Raw genomic sequence first — 9,706 nt, 5'->3', positions numbered from 1 at the left:
TTCCTTGGTGATGAACAACAGTATGGAAGTGTAAGCCGAATAAACCCTTTCCCCCCAACTTGTTTCTTGGTCATGATATTTGTGCAGGAATAGAAACCCTGACTAAGACAAATTGGTACAGGAGTGGGGTATTCCTGTACCAACCTGACCATGTTTTGGGGAAGACTGTGGAAGGACTTTGGAACTTTGAGGCAGAAGATCCATTCATGGTTAAGAACTCTGTGAGATGTTGTGTAGGAGATTGGAAGATAATGTTGAGTATAGTGCAGAAAAATGGAGGCCAGGCTTGTGAAACTTCAGAGGGAAAATTAAAGACTCTTTTCAGGGCCATTGCTAGTTTAATTGTGAAGATTCTGTGGTTCTGGTTAGCTGGGGCTGAAGAATCAGCTGTGTTTAATAAGACACCAAAACTAATAAAGCAAAAACTTTGCATTACTGGGACTATTGATGCTGGTTAGCTGGAGCTAATAAATTAGCTGTGATTAAGAAGAGACCAGCATCATTGAGGTGACATCTTCTGGGAAGTGTTTTCTGAGAGCACAGAGGCTATGTTCCAGAGATAGCCAAGGTTGTACCTTGTGTTGCAGTGGGAATTGGTAATGTGTAAGAGTCACCCAGGAGGTATTGGTTTTGAAGGCATGAAGGGGTCACGCAGAGCAGCTGAGGCTTGACACTGTGAGAGGCCATAGAAGGCCATTGGTGAAGGTGCAGCCTCAGTTGAAGTTGATGGCCCAGGACTGAAGGGGTCATGCATTGTTTTGGAGATGCCAGTACCATGAGATGACCACAAGAACAGCAGCAGCAGTGGAGTATAGGAAGCTGGAGACTAGAAGACAACATATGTCCTACAAAGGGCATGGCTGGAGAAGTGACCCAAGCCCTTGGAGGAGTCCAGAAGATCGTGAGTTGGATCCCAGAAATTGGACAGTTGGAGTTTAATTTTTGCTTTTGATTATGACTGTGCCCTGATATTTTTCCCTCTTGAAGGAAGAAAATATTTTAGTGGGTCCCACAGTTAAGAGACTTTTAATTGTAAAAAGACTTTGGATTTTAAAAGATATTGGATATTTTAAAAGGATTGAACTTTTAATATGTAAAGCCTGTGGGACTTTTAAAGTTGTTTAGAACTTGGGGATGAATAAGAACTCAGGGTTGAGGCTTACTAGTAATGTGTTTGTCTGTCAAGTTGACAAGGGTTCAATTGTACTGGCCTGTTTTATGTGTCAACTTGATACAGGCTGGGGTTATCACAGAGAAAGGAGCTTCAGTTGGGGAAGTGCCTCCAAGAGATCCAGTTGTGGGGTATTTTCTCAATTAGTGATCAATGGGGAAAGACCCCTTGTGGGTAGGACCATCTCTAGGTTGGCAGTTTTGGGTTCTATAAGAGAGCAGGCTGAGCAAGCCAGGGGAAACAAGCCAGTAAAGAAAATCCCTCCATGGCTTCTGCATCAGCTACTGATTTCTGACCTGCTTGAGGTCCAGTCCTGACTTCCTTGGTAATGAACAGCAGTATGGAAGTGTAAGCCAAATAAACCCTTTCCTCCCCAACTTGTTTCTTGGTCATGATGTTTGTGCAGGAATAGAAACCCCGATTAAGACAGTAACCATCACTCCTTGGGTCATGGAAGTAATGAAAAAAATTTTATTAGTTTCTGAGTACACCTATTATGTATTTGGGAAACAGTTGTGCAGAGGCAATAATGAAACCCATCATTATAACTTTATAAAAACATATGTAAACTTTAAAAAATAATAAAAATGAATAATAAAAAGATTATTTACATCTTAAAAGCTAAATGTAGTTGATAAGACCACACAACCACTCTAATATTTTAAAAATCCATACACTATTAAGAGAAACCAATTGACAGCAGATTCTGGCAAGGATGTGGAGAAAGAGGAACACTCCTCCATTGTTGATGGGATTGCAAGCTTGTACAAGGATCCCGTAATATCTCTCCTGGGCATATATGCAGAAGATGTTCCAACTGGAAAGAAGGACACATGCTCCACTATGTTCATAGCAGCCTTATTTATAATAGCCAAAAGCTGGAAAGAACCCAGATGCCCCTCAACAGAGGAATGGATACAAAAAAATGTGGTACATTTACACAATGGAGTACTACTCAGCTATTAAAAATAATGAATTTATGAAATTTCTAGGCAAATGGTTGGACCTCGAGGGCATCATCCTGAGTGAGGTAACACAATCACAAAAGAACTCAAATGATATGTACTCACTGATAAGGGGATATTAGCCCAGAAACTTAGTATACCCGAGATATAAGATACAATTTGCAAAACACATGGAACTGAAGAAGAACGAAGACCAAAGTGTGTACACTTTGCCCCTTCTTAGGATTGGGAACAAAACACCCATGGAAGGAGTTACAGAGACAAAGTTTGGAGCTGAGACAAAAGGATAGACCATCTAGAGAATGCCATATCCAGGAATCCATCCCATAATCAGCCTCCAAACGAGGACACCATTGTATTCACTAGCAAGAGTTTGCTGAAAGGACCCTGATACAGCTGTCTCTTGTGAGACTAGGTTTGGGGCCTAGCAAACACAGAAGTGGATGCTTACAGTCAGCTATTGGATGGATCACAGGGCCCCCAATGGAGGAGCTAGAGAAAATATCCAAGGAGCTAAAGGAATCTGCAACCCTATAGGTGGAACAACATTATGAACTAACCAGTATCCCAGAGCTCTTGACTCTAGCTGCATATGTATCAAAAGATGGCCTAGTCGGCCATCACTGGAAAGAGAGGCCCATTGGACATGCAAACTTTATATGCCCCAGTACAGGGGAACGCCAGAGCCAAAAAGTGGGAGTGGGTGGGTAGAGGAGTGGGGGGGCGGTATGGGGGACTTTTGGGATAGCATTGGAAATGTAATTGAGGAAAATACCTAATAAAAATATTAAAAAATTATAAAAAAAAGTAAAAACAGACAAAAAAAGAGAGAGAAAAACCAATCAAGTATAATCAAATGCAACCGACTCTAGAAAAGACAATTGCCACATATATATATATGTATATATATATATATATATATATATACCTTTATGCACATATATGCATAAATTAAATTAAATGCTCCAGTCCTAAACATAGAAACAGCTAAAAATAAAGATATGAAATAGTTAATAGTGACCTAGACTATAGAAAATTTAATCTAAAGTTCTCAAAGTTGAATACCTATGTATTCTACAATGTGCCAAAGTTATGGAATTTGATTACATTGAGAAAACATAAGTTTCGAACTGATAAATTAGAAAAAACAAAAATAAAAGCATTAATATCACAAACATAAAAGTATAAAGATGATGTCATCTACCATCACAGACATAAAGGCAGAGAGATGATGTCATCACAGAATGGTCAGGACCCTTCTGAGATGAATTCTTCTACCTCCAAATGCATGCTCTGGGGAAAGTTATGACATCTGCATCTCATTTGATTTCTAGAGGGCAGAATTACCTAGTATAATTATATTTTAAAGTTAGATAAATGTTCTTCGACTTTAACTTGTTTATGATAAGTACTAATAAGTGCTTTTATATGCTTCCATTTTAATAAAATAAACTATGATAAAACAGAAACTTTAATATGTGGCTCATATGTGTACAGATTGAAAAATTATTTTTGAAAACACTCTTTATTGTGAAAGATGTTTAGCCACTGTGATGCATCAATCCATCTTCGAAGTATATATCCTAGAATACAAACAGCACACACATTTATGTTTATAGAACCATTGCTTACTATTATAGAAGTATTAACAATCACCAACAAAAGAATGGGTAAATAAATTGTAAGCAACACATGCAATAAAACCCCATGCAAACTGAACAGAAATAAACTATGATAGTAAAGTTCAGCTCTACCCAAGAACATAGATAAATCTAAAAAAAACATTATTTTGAGTTAGAGGCAGACACAAGGGAATACAAAATATGACTCTATTTTAATAAAATACGATTATATTTTTAAAATAGAAATTTTAAAAAAGCACACAGACTGCAATACAGTAGTAGCATTTAGCAACAATACAATTATCATATAAGAAAGAATATTAAGTAAAAATGTAAAAAGCAGTAATGAATCTGGGTGTATTGGATTAAACTATAGGGTATTCGATACATATACCCATTCCTCTGAAGATAGTTATTTCATCACACACTGCAATGAAGACTCAAATACATGTTAAATAACTTCCAAGTTCCAGTTTGCACATTTAAAATTGAAATTACTAGGTGACAGAGGTAAACAGTGATATACATACATACATACATACATACATACATACATACATACACACAGTTTGCACATACTTCTTCAATATTTATATTCCATCCTATAATATAAACATGGAATGGAGTGTGAGTAGTTGAGGGACAGAGTACACCAAAACACAGCAAAATTGAAAAGTAAAGAAGAGGACAGAACATGAAGATGGAGATAGAAAGTGTGTGGGGGCTGGGTGTGGTGGCACCTGCCTTTAATCCCAGCACTTAAGAGGCAGAGGCAGGTGGATTTCTGAGTTCTAGGCCAGCCTGGTCTACAAAGTGAGTTCCAGGACAACCAGGGATATACAGAGAAACCCTGTCTCAAAATGAAAGAAAGAAGGAAAGAAAGAAAGAAAGAAAGAAAGAAAGAAAGAAAGAAAGAAAGAAAGAAAGAAAGAAAGAAAGAAAGAAAGAAAGAAAGAAAGAAAGAAAGAAAGAAATTGTGTTGGGGCTGTTGCAATATGTCTTCTTGAGAAGACATATATTCACTGCTCTGTTTTCATAAAAAAAAGTGAGGGTAGAGGAGGTAAGGGTAATCAATTAAGCATGATTTTCTGAGAATTGGGAAGACAGAGGAATCAGCTGTCCATGAGAGCCCATTCCCCTTGTACATCTCAGAAGCAGACATACTGATTGCCTTTGCCCTGGGCTGATCTTTTTCAGTGTTGCTTGAATGAAAATCAGCCTATGAAAGATAATAGTGGCCCACTACATAGTGAGGAACAGGTTTCTTTTACTGTTCAGTGTATGAATCTAGTATCTCCCTCTATGGCAAATGCCAGGAATCCCTCCTTCCTGTTATAAGAGATTCACATCCATATATTCTGAGTTTCTCTTTATTTTTGTTAGAAAAATATTTCCTTTTCATTTGAAAATATTAGATATATTTTTTTAATTTTTAATATTTTTATTACATATTTTCCTCAATTACATTTCCAATGCTATCCCAAAAGTCCCCCATAGCACCCCCCACTTCCCTACCCACCCATTCCCATTCTTTTGGCCCTGGCATTCCCCTATATTGGGGCATATAAAGTTTGCAAGTCCAATGGGCCTCTCTTTCCATTGATGGCTGACTAGGTCATCTTTCGATACATATGCAGCTAGAGACAAGGGCTCCGGGGTTCTGGTTAGTACATCATGTTGTTCCAACATTAGGGTTGCAGATCCCTTTAGCTCCTTGGGTACTTTCTCTAGCTTCTCTATTGGGAGCCCTGTGATACATCCAATAGCTGACTGTGAACATCCACTCCTGTGTTTGCTAGGCCCCGGCATCGTCTCACAAGAGACAGCTATATTTGGGTCCTTTCAGCAAAATCTTGCTAGTGTATGCAATGGTGTCAGCGTTTAGAAGCTGATTATGGGATGGATCCATGCATTTTGGATTCAGGGGAGATCACCATTTTCTCTACAGTGACTCTAAGGCAGGACCAGCCAGGAAAGCACAGGTCTCAGAAGCAGCAGAGCAGCTGAGACAGGGTCCTTTCTGACCCCATCAGCACCCAGGAGGTGGGGCTGTTCTGCAGACCTCTGTGCACAGGTCTTGCCAGGATAGACTGGTCTCCCAGGAGTGCTGACCCAGGCTTACTGACCCACAGGAGGAACAAGCTCCAGCCAAAGACAGCAAGAACATATAACACCAGAAACTACCAAATGGAGAAAGGCAAACACTAGAATCTTACCAACAGAAACCAAGACTACTTGACATCATCAGAACCCAGTACTCCCACCACAGCAAGTCCTAGATATCCCAACACACTGGAAAAGCAAGATTCATATTTAAAATCATATGTCATGATGCTCATAGAGGACTTTAAGGACATTAATAGCTCCCTTAAAGAAATACAGAAGAACACAGGTATACAGGTAGAAACCCTTAAAGAGGAAACACAAAAATCCCTTAAAGAATTACAGGAAAACACATCCAAACAAGTAAAAGAAAGGAAAATCTTAAAATGGAAGAAGAAAAAATAAAGAAATCACAAAGGGAGATTACTCTGGAGATAGAAAACTTAGGACAGAAATTAGGAGCCATAGATGAAAGCATCATCAACAGAATATAAGAGATGGAAGAGAGAATCTCAGGTGTAGAAGATTTGATAGAAAACATGGACACAATAATCAAAGAAAGTGGAAAAGAAAAAAGATCCTAATTTAAAACATCAAGGTAAATTCAGGACACAATGAGAAGACCAAACCTAAGGATAATAGGTATAGAAGAAAGTGACGATTTTCAACTTAAAGGGCCAGTAAATATCTTCAACAAAATTATAAAAGAAAACTTCCCAAACCTAAAGAAAGAGATGATCATTCTGAACATACAGGAATCCTACAGAACTCCAAATAGTTTGGAAACAAAAAGAAATTCCTCCCATCACATAATAATCAAAATACCAAATGCACTAAACAAAGGAAGAATATTAAAAGCAGCAAGGGAAAAAGGTCAAGTAACATATAAAGGCAAACTTATCAGAATTACACCAGACTTCTCGTCAGAGACTATGAAAGCCAGAAGATCATGTCCAGATGACATAGCCTATGAGAACACAAATGCCAGCCCAGGCTACTATACCTAGCAAAACTCTCAATTACCATAGATGAAGAAAGCAGGGTAATCCATGACAAAAACAAATTTACACAATATCTTTCCACAAATCCAGTCCTGCAAAGGATAATAAAGGGAAAACTCCAACAAAAGGAGGGAAACTACACCCTAGAAAAAACAAGAAAGTAATCTTTCAACAAACCTAAAAGAATATAGCCATGTGAACAGAACAGAATTCCAACTCTAACAATAAAAATAACAGGAAACAACAATTACTTTTCCTTAATATCTCTTAATATCAATGGACTCAATTCCCCAATAAAAAGACATAGACTAACAGACTAGTTATGTAAACAGGACCCAACATTTTACTGCATACAGGAAATCCACCTCAGTTACAAAGACAGACACTACCTCACCTCAGAGTAAAAGGCTGGAAAAGAATTTTTCAAGCAAATGGTCCCAAGAAAAAAGTTGGAGTAATCATTGTAATATCGAATAAAATCAAATTTCAACCTAAAGTTATCAAAGAAGATAAGGAAGGACACTCCATACTCACCAAAGGTAAAATCTACCAAGATGAACTCTCAATTATGAACATCTATGTTCCAAATGCAAGGGCAGCCACATTCATCAAAGAAACTTTATTAATGCTCAAAGCACACATTGCAACACACAGTAATATCAGGACACTTCAACACCCCACTCTCATCAATGGACAGATCTTGGAAACAGAAACTAAACAGAGACACAGTGAAATTAACAAGTTATGAAACAATGGATTTAACAATTAGTTATCTATAGAACATTTTATCCTAAAACAAAAGGATACACCTTCTTAGCACCTCATAGTATCTTTGCCAAAATGTACCATATAATTGGTCATAAGTCAGGACTCAACAGATAGAAAAAAAATTGAAATAATCCCATACATCCTCACAGATGACAACAGACTAAGGCCGATCTTCAATAACAACATAAATAATAGAAAGCCCACATACACATACACATACACATACACATACACATACACATACACATACACATACACATACACATACACATACACATACACATACACATACACATACACATACACATACACATACACATGAAAGCTAAACAACACTCTATGCAACTATAACTTACTCAAGGAAGAAATTAAAGACGTTTTAGAATTTAATGAAAATGCAGCCACAACTTACCTTAACTTATGGTACACAATGAAAGCAGTCCTAAGAGGAAAACTCTTTTCCAAAAAGAAACTGGAGAGAGCCTATATTAGTAGCTTGACAGCACAGCTGAACACTCTAGAACAAAAAGAAGCAAATTCACCAAAGAGGAGTGAAAGGCAGGAAATAATCAAACTCAGGGCTGAAATCAAGGAAGTACAAACAAAAAGAACTATACAAAGAATCAACCAAACCAGGAGCTGGTTCTTTGAGAAAATCAATAAGATAGATAAACCCTTAGCCAGACTAAACATAGGGCACAGAGACAGTATCTTAATTTAAAAAAAATCAGATATGAAAAGGGAGACATAACAACAGAAACTGAAGGAATCCAAAAAATCATCAGACCTACTACAAAAGCCTATACTCAACAAAACTGGAAAACCAGGATGAAATAGACAATTTTCTAGACAGATACCAGTTACCAAAGTTAAATCTGGATCAGATTAGTGATCTAAACAGTTTCATATCCCCTAAAAGAAATAAGGACGGTCATTAATTATTTCCCAACCAAAAAGGCCCAGGACCAGATGGGTTTAGTGAAGAATTCTATCAGTCTGTCAAAGAAGACCTAACACCAATACTCTTCAAACTATTCCACAAATAGAAACAAAAGGTACTCTACCAAATTTGTTCTATGAAGCCACAATTACTCTGATACCTAAAACACAGAAAGACCCAACAAAGAAAGAGACCTTCAGACCAATATCCCTTATGAATATTGATGAAAAAAATACTCAATAATATTCTCTCAAACTGAATCCAAGAACATATCAAAATGATCATCCATCATAATCAAGTAGGCTTCATCCCAGGAATGCAGGGATGGCTATATTGATGGAAATCCATCAATATAATCCAATATATAAGCAAACTCAAAGAAAAAACATATGATAATCTCATTAGATATTGAGAAAGCATTTGATAAAATGCAACACCCCTTCATGATAAAAGTCTTGGAAAGATCAGAAATTCAAGGTCCATACCTAAACATAATAAATGCAATATACAGCACATCAGCAGCCAACATCAAACTAAAGGGAGAGAAACTTGAAGCAATCCCATTAAAATCAGGAACTAGACAAGGCTGCCCACTCTCTCGCTACATATTCTATATAGTACTTGAAGTCCTACAAAGACAGTTAGACAACAAAAGAAGATCAAGGGGATACAAATTGGAAAGGAAGAAGTCAAAATATCACTATTTGTAGATGATATGATAGTATATATAAGTGACCCCAAAAATTCCACTTGAGAATTCCTAAACCTGAAAAACAACTTCAGCAAAGTAGCTGTATGTAAAATTAACTCATAAAAATCAGTGGCCTTCTACACAAAGGATAAAAATGCTAAGAAAGAAATTAGGGAAACACCCTCCATGATAGTTACAAATAATATAAAATACCTTGGTGTGACTCTAAGGAAGTGAAAGATCTGTATGATAAGAATTTCAAGTCTCTGAAGAAAGAAATTGAAGGAGATCTCAGAAGATGGAAAGATCTCCCATGCTCATGGATTGGCAGGATTAATCTAGTCAAAATGGCTATTTTGCTGAAAGCAATCTACAGACTCAATGCAATCCCCATCAAAATTCCAACTCAATTCTTCACAGAGTTAGAAAGGGTAATTTGCAAATT

This window comes from Mus caroli, unplaced genomic scaffold, assembly GCF_978045245.1.
Source record: "Mus caroli unplaced genomic scaffold, Mus_caroli_1 scaffold_10, whole genome shotgun sequence".
Classification (NCBI taxonomy): domain Eukaryota; kingdom Metazoa; phylum Chordata; class Mammalia; order Rodentia; family Muridae; genus Mus; species Mus caroli.
Note: the sequence above shows the minus strand (reverse complement) of the source record.